This window comes from Anabrus simplex, chromosome 1 (genome assembly GCF_040414725.1).
Source record: "Anabrus simplex isolate iqAnaSimp1 chromosome 1, ASM4041472v1, whole genome shotgun sequence".
Lineage (NCBI taxonomy): Eukaryota > Metazoa > Arthropoda > Insecta > Orthoptera > Tettigoniidae > Anabrus > Anabrus simplex.
Genome location: NC_090265.1, coordinates 386852139 through 386867278, shown reverse-complemented (window position 1 = coordinate 386867278; position 15140 = coordinate 386852139). Strand labels below are relative to the sequence as shown.

At 42.5% G+C, this 15140-nt stretch overlaps 1 protein-coding gene across 1 annotated transcript in view; it reads right to left on the bottom strand.

Annotated features, from left to right (window-relative positions):
- Positions 1–15140, bottom strand: part of LOC136868547 (ankyrin repeat domain-containing protein 33B) — an 825691-nt gene that overhangs the window by 759562 nt on the left and 50989 nt on the right. The window contains exon 2 of the mRNA XM_068226526.1: positions 12631–12681. The gene's annotated coding sequence lies outside the window, so the exon portion shown is untranslated. The remainder of the gene's footprint in view (positions 1–12630; positions 12682–15140) is intronic.

Sequence of the window (15140 nt, the reverse complement as noted above, 5' to 3'; positions counted from 1 at the left end):
CTTCAACCAATCGACGGGAAATTGTTCTGGTCGATATTGGAACAGCCAGGGTGTCTTGCACATGCTGAAGAATGGCGGTTGACGTGGCGTGCGGGGCTGCCACCGCTTGGCGGCGGATGCGCCGATCCTCGCGTGCTGACGTCACTCGGGCTGCCCCTGGACCCCTCGTACGTGCCACATGTCCCTGCGCCAACCATCTTCGCCACAGGCGCTGCACCGTGGACACATCCCTATGGGTATCGGCTGCGATTTGACGAAGCGACCAACTTGCCCTTCTCAGCCCGATCACCATACCCCTCGTAAAGTCGTCTGTCTGCTGGAAATGCCTCCGTTGACGGCGGCCTGGCATTCTTAGCTATACACGTGTCCTGTGGCACACGACAACACGTTCTACAATGACTGTCGGCTGAGAAATCACGGTACGAAGTGGGCCATTCGCCAACGCCGTGTTCCATTTATCGTTCGCTACGTGCGCAGCACAGTGGCGCATTTCACATCATGAGCATACCTCTGTGACGTCAGTCTACCCTGCAATTGCATAAAGTTCTGACCACTCCTTCTTGGTGTTGCATTTGCTCTGTCAGTCAGTGTATATATAACAAAATATAGAGGACCTATAACAATGCCTTGAGGAATTCCTTTCTTAATAATTACAAAATCAGGCAATGCTTCACAGTGTAACTGAATTATTCAGCAATATCAATGAAAACCAGAGAGCAAAATTGAACTTTCCGAGGCTAACGGCTTGCTTACCGAAGATGTAAGTTATTCTCTGAAGTTCAGGAATTCAATGCAATTTCTCGTTTTCGCGCAACTTTCCCCGAGCTGCCTCCTGTGGCGAAGGCTCTGATCTGTATTGAAAATAACGTTTCTTTCACAAGGGATGGCAAGGAATATTTAAGGGTTGGGAAAAAGGTGATCGTACTAAACGGTGATAGTGAATTAACGCGATAAGTGAATTTAAATAGATTTAATAAGACGTGAATCGGAACTTCGAATTTACGACATGATAAGCGAGAAATGGTCTTAATGAGGAACGCAATAATGAAGTTTCACTCTATTTTCTCGCGTCTGCTTAAATTTCCGAAAGACTATTCCCAAGTAAATTTATAGCGAAAATCTTCTCATAACTCTACCGGCACTTGAAATATGTTTTTATGATACGTATAAGGTTAACTTATGTTAGGTGAGGCTGTCTGAATAAGGAAACTGAAAAACTTGCCACAGAAGCCACTGATGTGACACTACTACAATTTTTCAGAATGTAATTGAACATACGCGTTAACGTTGTCTTGGAATTAGAAAAATAAGTAACGAGTAAGCCGTAGTATGAAAATCTGCGAAAACGCAAGTTTTGAACAAACTGATTGTCGTTTCATACCGATTTTAATGCATTCGGGGCTTTTCCGACTTTTACAAAAATCTGATATAACGACAATTCACTATAGCGAGTAAATTTATCGTAGATGTGAATTCTCGCTATAGCGGACTGAACTATGGAAGTAATTTAAATAGGCTTTAAAACTACTATAAGTGGTGAATGAAACAAAATTGTACCAACGACATTCTCACCGCCTGAATTACACACTTCCGTAATATTTGCAACACTCAAAAATGTATGGATTTAAAATGAAAGTATACATCAGAAAGATCACTTAATTATGGTTCAGAGAGCTTACAAGAGGTACCATAAACAGATCTATATATTATATCTTAGGAGATTTCAGAATATCAGGGACATGAAATTGGTTATTTTAACATACGAGAAATAATAATCGTCCCCTGCGAACCATGTGACCTGCCGCGGTGGGGAGGCTTGCGTGTCCCAATGGAGCAGATAGTCGAGCCGCAGTTGCAACCATATCGGATGGGTATCTGTTGAGAGACCAGACTAGCGAATGGTTCATCGAAAGGGGAGTAGCAGCCTTTCGGAAGTTGCAAGGGCGGCAGTCTAGATGATTGACTGATACGGCCTGTCGACAAAGGAATGAAAGAAGAAGTCGGCTGGTTGAATTCTGCACTGAGTCCTTGCCAATACTAGGGTTCAAACACCAAAAACGACGGCTGTACACGTGGACGAGACCTGGAGACACTGGAAGGTATAAAATATACTTCATTATGATTAGGCAGAAATTCAGAAACCAGGTATTGGATCGCAAAACTCTCTCAGGAGCGGACGTGGACTCTGAACACAACTTGTTGGTCATGAAATGCCATCTGAAGTCAAAGAAATTTAAGAAAGGAAGGAATGCAAGGAGATAGGATCTAGACAAGTTGAAAGAAAAGAGTGTGAGGGATTGTTTCAAGGAACATGTTGCACAAGGACTAAACGAAAAGGCTGAAGGAAACACTATAGAGGAAGAGTGGAGAGTCATGAAAAATGAAAGTAGGGCTGCTGTAGAAATTATAGGAAGGAAGAAAAGATCAACTAAGTATCAATGGATAACTCAGGAGATACTAGACCTGATTGATGAACGAAGAAAATACAAGAATGATACAAATTAAGAGGGAAGAAAAGATTACACGCGATTAAATAATGAAGTGGATAGAAAGTACAAAGTAGCTAAAGAAAAATGGCTGAAGGAGAAGTGCAAGGATGTCGAAGGTTGTATGGTGCTAGGAAAGGTAGATGCTGCATACAGGAAAATCAAGGAAACCTTTGGGGAAAGGAAATCTAACGGCATGAATATTAAGAGCTCAAATGGAAAGCCACTTCTAGGGAAAGAAGACAAAGCAGAAAGATGGCAGGAACATATCCAACAATTGTATCAAGGTAAAGATGTAGATGATTTGGTTCTGAAACCAGAAGAGGCTGTTGATGCTAACGAAATGGGAGATCCAATTTTGAGGTCAGAGTTTGACAGAGCTATGAGACACCCAAATAGGAACAAGGCACCTGGAATTGATTACATTACCTCTGAATTACTGCCTGCCTTAGGAGAAACCAGCATGGCAAAGTTATTCGATTTAGTGTGTAAGATGCATGAGACAGGAGAAGTGCCATCCGATTTTAGGCAGAATGTTGTTATACCTATTCCCAAGAAAGCCGGTGCTGACAAATGTAAAAACTACCGCACCATTAGTTTAGTATCTCATGCCTGCAAAATTTTAACACGTATTATTTACAGAAGAATGGAAAGAAAAGTTGAAGCTGAGTTGGGATAAGATCAATTTGGCTGCAGAAGAAATGTAGGAACACGTGAAACAATCCTAACTTAACGTCTGATTTTAGATGATCGAATTAAGAAGGGCAAGTCCACGTACATGGCGTTCGTAGACCTAGAAAAGGAATTCGATAATGTCGATTTGACCAAGCTATTTCAGATTCTGAAAGTGACTGGGATCAGATACCGAGAACGAAGAACTATCTACAATCTGTATAAAAATCAGTCTGCAGAGAAAAGAATCGAGGTTTTGGAAAAGAAGCAGCAATCCAGAAAGGAGTGAGGCAAGGCTGCAGTTTGTCCCGCGTTCTTTTCAATGTTTACAAGGAGCATACAGTAAGGGAAATCAAAGACGAATTTGGAAAGGGAACCACAATCCAAGGAGAGGAAATCAAAACCCTGAGATTTTCCGACTATATTGTTATGTTATCTGAGACTGCAGAATATCTCGAGAAGCTACTGAATGGTATGGACGAAGTCTTGGGTAAGGAGTACAAGATGAAAACAGTCCAAAACAATAGTAATAGTAATGGAGAGCAGTCGAACGAAGGCAAGTGATGCAGGAAATATTAGATTAGGAAATGAAGTCTTAAAGGAAGTAGATGAATATTCTTTTCTGGGTAGTAAAATAACTAACTATGGCAGAAGTAAGGAGGACATAAAATGCAGACTAGCACAAGCAAGTAAGAGCTTTCTTAAGAAAAGAAATTTGCTCACTTCAAAGTCTTTTATCTTGAGCGTGGCATTGTATGGAGGTGAAACATGGACGATAACTAGCTGAGAAAGAAAGAGAATAGAAGATTTTGAAATGTGGTGTTACAGAAAAATGCTGAAGGTGAGATAGATAGATCGAATCACGAATGAAGTGATACTGAATCGAATTGGTGGTGGCTAAATTTGACGAGAAGAAGAGATAGAATGATAGGACACATCTTAAGACACCCAGGACTTGTTTAGTTGGTTATTAAAGGAAGTGTAAGCGGTAAGAACGGTAGGGGCAGGCCAAGTTATGAATATGACAAGCAGATTAGAGCAGATGTAGGATGCAGTAGTTACATAGAAATGAAAAGGTTAGCACAGGACAGGGTGGCATGGAGAGCTGCATCAAACCAGTCTATGGACTGATGACTCAAACAACAACACTTTTAATATGCTAGTAAATCCGCCGACATAGGTATCTCACCTTTAAGCACTGACTGCTTCGAGGTTCGACTCCACGACCATTAACATGGATAATGAGGGACTATCCATCTACATTAATCAGCCGGTTTGCATATGTTCAAAGAGACTGTACGTCTAACAAATGAATTTTACGTTTTTGGGAATACCGAAATGCCAGAATTTTGTACGGCAGTTCATCAACGTACCGGTAAACGTATCGACATGAGGCTATGGTATTTGAGCACCGTCAAATACCACCGAATTAAGCCAGTATCGAATCCACCAACTCTCCACCATCTGAGCTACTTACATATGAGAGATAGGGTATTCCAACACTTTTAATATGCTAGTAAATCCGCCGGCATAGGTATCTCACCTTTAAGCACTGACTGCTTCGAGGTTCGACTCCACGACCATTAACATGGATAATGAGGGACTATCCATCTACATTAATCAGCCGGTTTGCATATGTTCAAAGAGAACTCGTGAGAAATCGCGCTTCCACGATATTTTGCCCAGCAATGCCAAGGTTTTCAACATGGGGGATAGTGTCCAAGAGCGCGTGAAATCCGCACCCTGTTGATTGAAGTCATGGGAAGTAGCACATCTGTGCTGGAATGAAAGACTTATTATGTCAATGCGTGTTACCTGTATTCCCAACGCTGGCTTGCAACGTATACTAATTATGTACTAAGCTATTGTAGGCTTTATGGTCGTGTTATCGATTTATTTTCACGGGGTGAATTGGCTGAAGAAAGGGATTCTCCGTGCAAGAACATCCAGATTACAAAAACATCTTCTTAACAAAAAGTTAGTTGCATTTAAATTAGATTACCTGCTACTGCATTCTTACTAATAGTCAACCTCGAGTTTGAAACAAAACACCTTCAAAATTACCACCAAAATGAAGTAAAATAAATAATAATATTTTGCATACTATCAACAATCCCGCTGTATAGGAACAGCGTGCCCAACTTTTACCCAGAGGTACCGGGTCGATTGCAAGCCAATCCAGGGATTTTAATTGTATTGTATTGTATTTATTAATGAACATAACAGGCGTTCAGCCCCGAATACATGTCCACAATAATAATAAATAAATAAATAAATAAATAAATAAATAAATAAATAAATAATAAAACTAATAAATGTAGTCCAACCTAAGCCACCACTCTCCACCATATACAAAATAAAATGAAATGAACAATAAAACAAAAAGACCTAACGCCACGGTTCTATACCAGAACCAACTCCATCAACACCAGTTTACAACAACTCACGAATAAAAAAAAAGAAGAAAAGATAAGACTAAGGATAACAACTATCCCATTTCTTATTGCTGGTCCCAAACTATCTTACCTCCTCAGCCTGGTCTATGTTTACATTCCACTGCTGGTGTTGCAACTTTCTGCTTGTTATCACTCACACGTACCCACTCATCACGAACCTTCTTGCTTCAGCGGGGATTTTAATTGAAGACTGAGGCTGGAGTCGCGTTAACTCATCCTCGTGAGTCCTAATCAGGAAGTGATTGATACGAGAGGTAGCGGACCAGGTCAAAAAGTCAAGCAATACTGATGAGGATGATATAATGCTGACCACCTAGTACTCCAGCATTTGCAGACTATCTGGCTAGGCAGCAGTCGTCTTGGCAACCAAGGCCCCAATGACTGTTGAACCACGGGCATTTTTATCATCGTGAATATGGTCTGTGGACAGTTCAACTGTTTTCAACATTTGGCTTTGTACTTTCAGATAGCTCCTGCCATGGCAACATCAATCAACATTGTATGAAATTTATGACACCCTTATACACTGACTGGCAGAGCAAATGCAACACCAAGAAGGAGTGGTTAGAACTTTATGCCAATTGCAGGGTAGACTGACGTCACTGAGGTATGCTCATGATGTGAAATGCGCCGCTGTGCTGCGCACGTAGCGAACGATAAATGGGACACGGCGTTGGCGAATGGCCCACTTCGTACCGTGATTTCTCAGCCGACAGTCATTGTAGAACGTGTTGTCGTGTGCCACAGGACACGTGTATAGCTAAGAATGCCAGGCCGCCGTCAACGGAGGCATTTCCAGCAGACAGACGACTTTACGAGGGGTATGGTGATCGGGCTGAGAAGGGCAGGTTGGTCGCTTCGTCAAATCGCAGCCGATACCCATAGGGATGTGTCCACGGTGCAGCGCCTGTGGCGAAGATGGTTGGCGCAGGGACATGTGGCACGTGCGAGGGGTCCAGGCGCAGCCCGAGTGACGTCAGCACGCGAGGATCGGTGCATCCGCCGCCAAGCGGTGGCAGCCCCGCACGCCACGTCAACCGCCATTCTTCAGCATGTGCAAGACAATATCGACCAGAACAATTTCCCGTCGATTGGTTGAAGGAGGCCTGCACTCCCGGCGTCCGCTCAGAAGACTACCATTGACTCCACAGCATAGACCAACTGTGGCAAATGGTTGACAGAGAATGGAGAACCATCCCTCAGGACACCATCCGCACTCTTATTGACTCTGTACCTCGACGTGTTTCTGCGTGCATCGCCGCTCGCGGTGGTCCTACATCCTACTGAGTCGATGCCGTGCGCATTGTGTAACCTGCATATCGGTTTGAAATAAACATCAATTATTCGTCCGTGCCGTCTCTGTTTTTTCCCCAACTTTCATCCCTTTCGAACCACTCCTTCTTGGTGTTGCATTTGCTCTGTCAGTCAGTGTATTTTAATCTGTAATTCCCATCCTTCCTCCCTTTTACTTTAATAAATTGACGTTGTTTCCCATAATCCGCCTTTGGATTCATTGTAAATGGTTTATTTTTCCCATTCAGTTAAGGTTGACCGGTGTAGATTTAAACCGTTCCGTGTTTGTCTCGACCAAACGAGCCCTCCCCTCTGTTCTTGCACTAATTAAGTCCCTCCGTGGACTATGTGTCGTTGAGTGCAAGAAGGGAATGGGTCAGAGGCTAGAGAAAGTAGTATAATAGTGATTAAAGAGAGATTTATGGTAAAATGTGGGAGCGCGCGAGAAACAAGTTACATCGTTACCTTCAACTACGCTGGGTACGCTCGGCACATTCAGCTTTTCCCAAAGGAATGTATAAACTGCTACATTTATTGGATGAACTACGAGGAAACCTGTGTGGTATTTCCAACATTCTCCAAGTTATTCGCCGGGGAGCATTCAGTGGTTTCCATGAAAAATCCGAAAGTTTGGCACTTTCAGCGTTTCCCATTCCAAGTCTTACATTATGATTTCATAATGAAATTAATTCACAGTCACGGACAAGGCCTTTCTTATAAAACATGATTATGCTTAATACTATACAGTAGAATTCCATTAATCCGGCATCCAACAGTCCGGAACGCCCGATGGTCCGGCACCATTCCAGGATTTTTTAATGTTATTATCTCTTATTTGTCGAAACCATTGGAAGTGTAGTTTTTATTATTTCAAAGTTAATAGTGCAAATTGCACAATCCAGTTGTTATGCATTGATGTACTTAAATATCTCAATCTCTGGAAATATTCAATCTAGAAGACTGTGTGCTACACTGAGTAGTGGAATGCCAACCATATGATTAAAAAAACAGATTTCAAAAATTGAATGTATGGGCCACGTTCAAAAAACGGATGGGATCATACCTTCAAAAATTGAAGCAGACAGAAGGAAAAGAGTTGTAGATGGAAAGACTCTAAATGGTAAAGGAAGACTTACAGATAAAAATATCGATGAACTCCGGCATTATTATGGAATGGCAAAAACAACACGTTTGAAAAGAAGAGTGTGTTATTAAACTAATGATTCTGCTGATCAACATTTTACTGCAAAAGGCCGTGTTACAGTTGTTTTCGCTGTACGCCTTAACCTATATCGTAGTAAGAGCTACCAGCCGATAGTCCGGCATTTTCAGTAATCCGGCACCGGGCCGGTCCTGAATGTGCCGGTCTACCGGACTTCTACTGTACATTTTGTATTCATTTAAGGAAGCAGGCCGTAAATTTTGTGACCATAAGTCAAGTTCTCACGCATCGCAGTATATTATGCAGCCAATAACAAGTGATCCTTTACCTTGCCGAGCTGGCCCGCGATCTAGGGGCACCTTGGCTACCACTCATCTGGTTCAATTCTCACCCAGGTAAGGGATTTTTACCTAGACCTCAGGATCGGTTCCAGGTACACTCAGCCTACGTGATTACAATTGAGGAGCTATCTGACGATAAGACGGCATTCGCGGTCTAGACAAACCAAGAATAACTGCCGAGGAGATTTGTCGCACTCACCATACGTCACCTCGTAATTTGCAGACCTTCGAACCGAGCAGCGGCTGCTTGGTGGGGCAAGCCTTCTCAGGGCAGTAGCGACATGGGATTTGTTTTGTTCGTTTTAACTTCCGGCGACTTTTTGCCAAATTAGCTAAATACGGCATAAAACCTTTATAGTACGGCTCCATGGCTAAATGGTTAGCGTGCTGGCCTTTGGTCACTGGCGTCCCGCGTTCGATTCCCGACAGGGTCGGGAATTTTAACCATCATTGGTTTATTCCGTTGACACGGCGGCTGGGTGTATGTGTCGTCTTCATCATCATTCCATCTTCATCACGACGTGCAGGTCGCCTACGGGTGTCAAATCGAAAGACCTATACCTGGCGAGCCGAACATGTCCTCGGACACTCCCGGTACTAAAAGCCATACGCCATTCATTCCATAACCTTTATAACGAACGTCATATAACTAATTATTATAAAACAATACGATAGTTAAAGCAATAAACTCTGTAGGCCTTTTCAATTGCCTAGGTAAGCATTTGTGCAAGTGGAGGTACATTGTCTACTCTAGTGCACTGTCGCGTTATTGTCCTATAAAAGAGGCTTGCTATGGTGTGACACCGGTACGCTAGCCACCAGTCTGTTGCCACACCGGGACAAAACGCTGGAAATTTAAGAACTGGAAAAGCCTAAAGAGCTCGAATATAGTAGCGTTCATAATAGGTGAAATTCAATCATGGTTCCCTTCTGGAAACTCAATTAATAAAATATTTATAAGAGAACAAAATCAAATACCGCACTTCCTTGTTGTAAATGCTCCCCATCATTTGCTAGGTAACTCCATCAGAAGTCCGCCTCTGTGGTGTAGTGGTTAGTTTAATTAGCTGCCACACCTAGAGGCCCGGGTTCAATTCCCGGCTCTGCCATGAAATATGAAAAGTGGTACGCGGGCTGGAACGGGGTCCACTCAGCCTCAGGAGGTCAACTGAGTAGAGGTGGGTTCGATTACCTCCTCAGCCATCCTGGAAGTAGTTTTCGGTGGTTTACCACTTCTCCTCCAGGCAAATGCCGGGATGGTACCTAACTTAAGACCACGGCCGCTTGCTTCCCTCTTCCTTGTCTATCCCATCAATCTTCCCATCCCCCCGCAATGCCCCCGTTCAGCATAGCAGGTGAGGCCGACTGGGTGAGGTACTGTTCACCCTCCCCTGTTGTATTCCCCGACCCAGAGTCTGAAGCTCCAGGACACTGCCCTTGAGGCGGTAGAGGCGGGATCCCTCCCTGAGTCCGAGGAAAAAAGCGACCCTGGAGGGTACAAAAATAAAAGGAGGAGGAGGAGAAGAAGAACTCCAGCAGAATATCCCTCTCTAGCTAATATATAAATACCAAAAGCAAAGCGATCTCTGTCGTGAAGTATCCTGGAGAAGGGGAAATAGGCAATTTTCGTAACATCGGCATTTAATGGGCTAAAATGGTTACACTTTAGCCCACTTTAGCTCTTTGCTCAGCCACCGTTGTTCCCTAGAATTAACTTGTACTCAGTTCTGCGTTAGACTGAAAAGGGGAGGTCGCCATGTGGTTTTCTAGAAATATCTTCAAATTTTGAGGATGTGCCCTTCATTAAAAATAGTTTAGCCCTGTTGGAGCGTTTTAGCTAATGCGCCTTATTTTGTTCAAAATTTAACGTTTAAAATCTATCTCAAACATTTTAGTCTTATTCCCCCAGATATTGTTGACGTCTCCGTGACGAAGTCACTAGCGCGTTTGACGTTGGAAACTGAAATTTCCGAGTTCAAATCCAACCTTGATTTTCTTTCCTTTCCTTTTTCAGTTTTTCTTTTAATTTCATGTTTTTGGTACAATATTCAATTTTGTAGATTACACCAAATAATTTTGTATTTGTTATAGCAATTGAGGCTTTGACGGCCGGCGTTACAATAATCATGTCGGTGTTTTCCGAGGTCCAGGAGTACGTGATGGTCCCGACGTTTCACTGCGTCCGGCATTCCACCTGGAATTACAACACCACTTCATACCACTGAGAGCTTCATTGCTATCGAAGTCAGTCGGAACCATTGGCAATTAAAGAATATTTACATTAGTCTTTACATTATTTATAATATTTATCACATTTTCACTGTTCATCTGACAATGAATAGCTTGAACTTGACTAATGTGTGTGGTATTTTTCATGGAAGCATTGGAGATAAAGCATTTCGCGACAACTAGCACATGTAATAAATGCAGGTGCAGGGCAAGAATATCACTTCACGCGAAAAACAGATGTTGTTCCCAAATATAAAATATAAAAGTATTATTAAGGTCGGATTCGAACTCGGAAATTTTAATTACCAATGCGCCAGCGACTACGCCACGGAGACAATTTGGAAACATCTGTGGGAATGAGACTACAAAAGTTCAAGGATAGATTTTAAACGTTACGTTTTGAACAAAATTAGGCCCACTGGCAAAAAAACGCTTGAACAGGGCTAAAATATTTTTAATGGAGGGAAAATCCTCAAAATTTGAACACTTTTCTAGAAAACCACATAACGATCTTCACTTGTGAGTGAACCTTACGACCATGTGCCTCTCCAGAAGTGGAAATCTCGATCCTAAATTTTTCAACCTCCTGGCGGGGAATCGAACCCACGTCGTTCTGGACGTACCGAGCACGCCTTTACCACCCTTCCTTGTAAATAAAGGAAATTTTCCAATCTGAAACAAGAGATTCATGGTCAAAGTTCTATGTTCTTGTAATATTCTATCTATGAGGAAACCGTTCTGTGGTTTCGAGATACAATAATTGGGCGATACGTTACTCGTCTTCAATCGAGATTTAGGCACACCTTGGGCAGGGTAGCGTCACCTCGGTAAATTTTAAATAATATCCCGTCTTTCGTCCCTCTCTTGTCACAAAAGCAGTCTATTTCGGTCCCATCTTCTGAAATGACAAATACAGCCTGATACCATAGACCAGTAGAGCCTCCGTGGCTCAGACGGCAGCGCGTCGGCCTCTCACCGCTGGATACCGTGGTTCAAATCCCGGTCACTCCATGTGAGATTTGTACTGGACAAAGCGGAGGCAGGACAGGTTTTCCTCCGGGTACTCCGGTTTTCCCTGTCATCTTTCATTCCAGCAACACTCTCCATTATCATTTCATAGCATTTATCACTCATTACTAAATCACCTTGGGAGTGGCGACCCCATTGTAATAACAGCCTATATATGTTTCATTCATTGCATTCCTGACCCGGTCAATGACTGGAAAACAGGTTGTAGGTTTTCATTTCACTATAGACCAGTAAGTCTTCGGTAGCAGCAAGTGATAATGTTAATGGAGCAGCGGAACCTGCTACGTTTCTTGTTCCATTGTTCAATAGCAGTGATGCAGCAGCCTCCACGTGGAGTGAGCGTTGCAATACTTCAATGTCATTGATGATCTTATAGCGGTATTCCACTGCCTGTAGTCCATCCATTACTGTAGACGTGTACTACAGTTACATTCAACCAGTTGTTGCCTTAGATAAATAAAAACAAAGAACCAATTGTCTTCCATTTAGATTCCTAGTTAACAACAGCATGATCACAAGAGCCTATAATGAAAAGTGGCAACAACGCATTCTTCGAAACTCGTTAGGTGACGTGGATAATGCGAGTAACACAACACATCATAGATGGTAAGATAGAAGAGAAACGTGGACTTGCGCAGGAAAGGAATCCCACAATATGGCAACTCTGATACGTGAAATGCAAAAGAGAAAGAAAAAAGTGCCCCATGGTGGTCACCAGCTTTCTGTGAGCAGACGGTACTAAAAGAAGAAGAACAACAACTATTTCCTCTCCAGACTAATTCTGGAATGAGGCTTGACTCAAGACTACAGTCACTCCTAATTCCCCCCCCCTCCCCCCCCCCCTTATCCAGTGAACACACCATATTAACACCAAACTTCACACACACTATATACAGCTATTGATCATGATACACTAAATATCCTGTTAATTATTAACGAGAGAGAAAATCCAAACGACTTACCTGGGCGATCTCTAATTAGGCCTCGATGTAGGGTTCAGGCACATTCGCAACCTGGATAAAGAAATTATTTTTTATCATTCGGTATACCTCACTCTTAGAACAATGAGAGGTATTTAAAATAATAACAATAATAATAATAATAACAATAATAATAATAATAATAATAATAATAATAATAATAATAATAATAATAAAGCAATATTATAAATAAAGTTGTATCGGGTCCGCTGTCTGCAATTTGCGTAGTTTATTTTGCCACATTTTTACATATTTACCCGTTTTCAGTGAACTCAAGACCGTATCAGTGGCTTTTAGTTATCGAGTCTGTCTGTCTGTCTGTCTGTCTGTCTGTCTGTCTGTCTGTCTGTCTGTCTGTCTGTCTGTCTGTCTGTCTGTCTGTCTGTCTGTCTGTCTGTCTGTCTGTCTGTCTGTCTGTCTGTCTGTCTGTCTGTCTGTCTGTCTGTCTGTCTGTTCCACCATCACGGGTAAAATGCTGAACAGATCTCATCCAAATTTAATATTTAGATTCTACTCACCCAATAGCAGGTTTTGATATTCATGTCATTTCAAATTCACTGAACAGACTGGGGGTTTACAAGAAGACCAGAAGAGGTTATCTTCAGGACATACAGTATTCGGAATACCGTTGGAGGTTGCAATCGTTTTCGAATATTGCTAAGCGTGGCTACTAATATTAGAACAGTGTGGCGGAATGTAGCCCATTATTTCACACTGTATAGTGTTTTCTGGCATTTGCTGTAATTATTGTCTGCCTCTCACCCGGAGGCTCTAGGTTCGAAACCGGTCAGGTCAGGGACTTTTACCTGAATCTGAGGGTTGGTTCGAGATCCAGTCAGCCTACGTAAAACAAATGAGGAGTTATCTGACGCTGAGATGGTGGCCCCGTTCTAGAAAGCCAAGAATAACGGCCGAGAGGACTCGTTGTGCTGACCATACGACACTTCATAATCTGCAGGCCCTCGGGCTGAGCAGCGGTCGCTTGGTAGGCCATGGCTCTTCGGGGCTGTTGCGCACTGGGGTTTGGTTTGGTTTGGTTTATTATAATTAGTATATTACTGTATTTAAACCCTACTTCAGTGTTCTGCTCTGTCTTGCCTCTTTAGGCTTAAGAAGTCATTTTCTTATCTTAATACATAACATGCCCAGCGCCTAAATTTATCCTTTGTTATCGCTTTCAAAAATTCGTAGCATATTTGATCAGAAATTAGTGAGGGATATTCCTTTTTCCATATGCTATTTATATAAGCCTATTTTTCCCATCCAGCTGTCCTCACATATTATCCTATCTTCAATTATTGTCAACTTTATTAACTGCCTTATTTACTCCGTATATACAGGAGGACCAACGAAACCTGGATTCTCCCTTCTTTGAGAGATAGTACGCACCCTTTCGGGAATTTTTCCTTCGCGGTCTATTATTTCTCTGATTAAGTCACATAACGTACCGTTAACTGGAGCTAATTTAGAGCCACTGGGTAGGTTGTTATACTTTAGAGAGTTGGTGGCTTTTAGTTATGGCCACTAAAAACAAGCTGCTCTAGGAAAATCATCGTTCAAAGCTGAAAACTACTCGTCCACGTCTAGGGTGTGTGAGAAGGCTCCTAAAAGTGAAGCCGGTATGAATGCGGGCAGATATAAGAAGATATTTAGAGAGCGATGCTAATAGCAGGCCAGGCTCAGCTCGCATAGAGAACGTCACTGAAAATCCAGGGCGTCTGAGGTTACTTTTACTAATACAGTTTTACGTACTAATGTTCCCGAAAACGCCGAGGAGCCGGAAATTTGTTACCACTTTGTAGTTTTCCACGAGCGACACCTCTTCACATACCATCGAAGTGATGCAGGATCAAACCCGCTACCTTGGGGACAGCTAGCCAACGCTCTACTATCTAACCCATTTAGCACAGCAAGACTGATACAGAGTGAGAGACCAAGCGCTCTGCCGACAGATTTAAGAAAAGCTCGAGCAGCTCGATATTCAGTGTGCGATGCTGATCGTAAGCCAAAGTTCTGCTCTCAGATGATGACTGTACCGTTTAAGTAAAACGTTGTTGGATGGATCCAATAAAACTGGTAGAAAGGTCTTTCGTTTACACGCGGAATCCCAACCACTAAGGAATATTTGCTGTCGTTAGCATACGGATATAGGACAAGACTTGCAATTGTCAGAAAATTAAGCTCAACCTCAAATGAAGCTAGATATCTTCCCTTTCAAAAATTAATTGGATCCCATGATTGATTCACCAGAATCTCAAATTTCTCTAGCAAAAGGGACACATGCCAACTTTGAACATTTCCTTCAGTCTGTCAGATCCTACAATTTATTACAAATTACAAATTAGAGGCTGTCCGCATGTGAACGGTTTATGCCGGAACCACAAGAATGACATTGAGGCAGCTAGAACCAGTCGACCATGGACAAGGTAGTCGTACTTCTAGCGTGGAAGGAATGTGACACGCGAGGATTTCCAGAGAACGAAAGGCTCCGT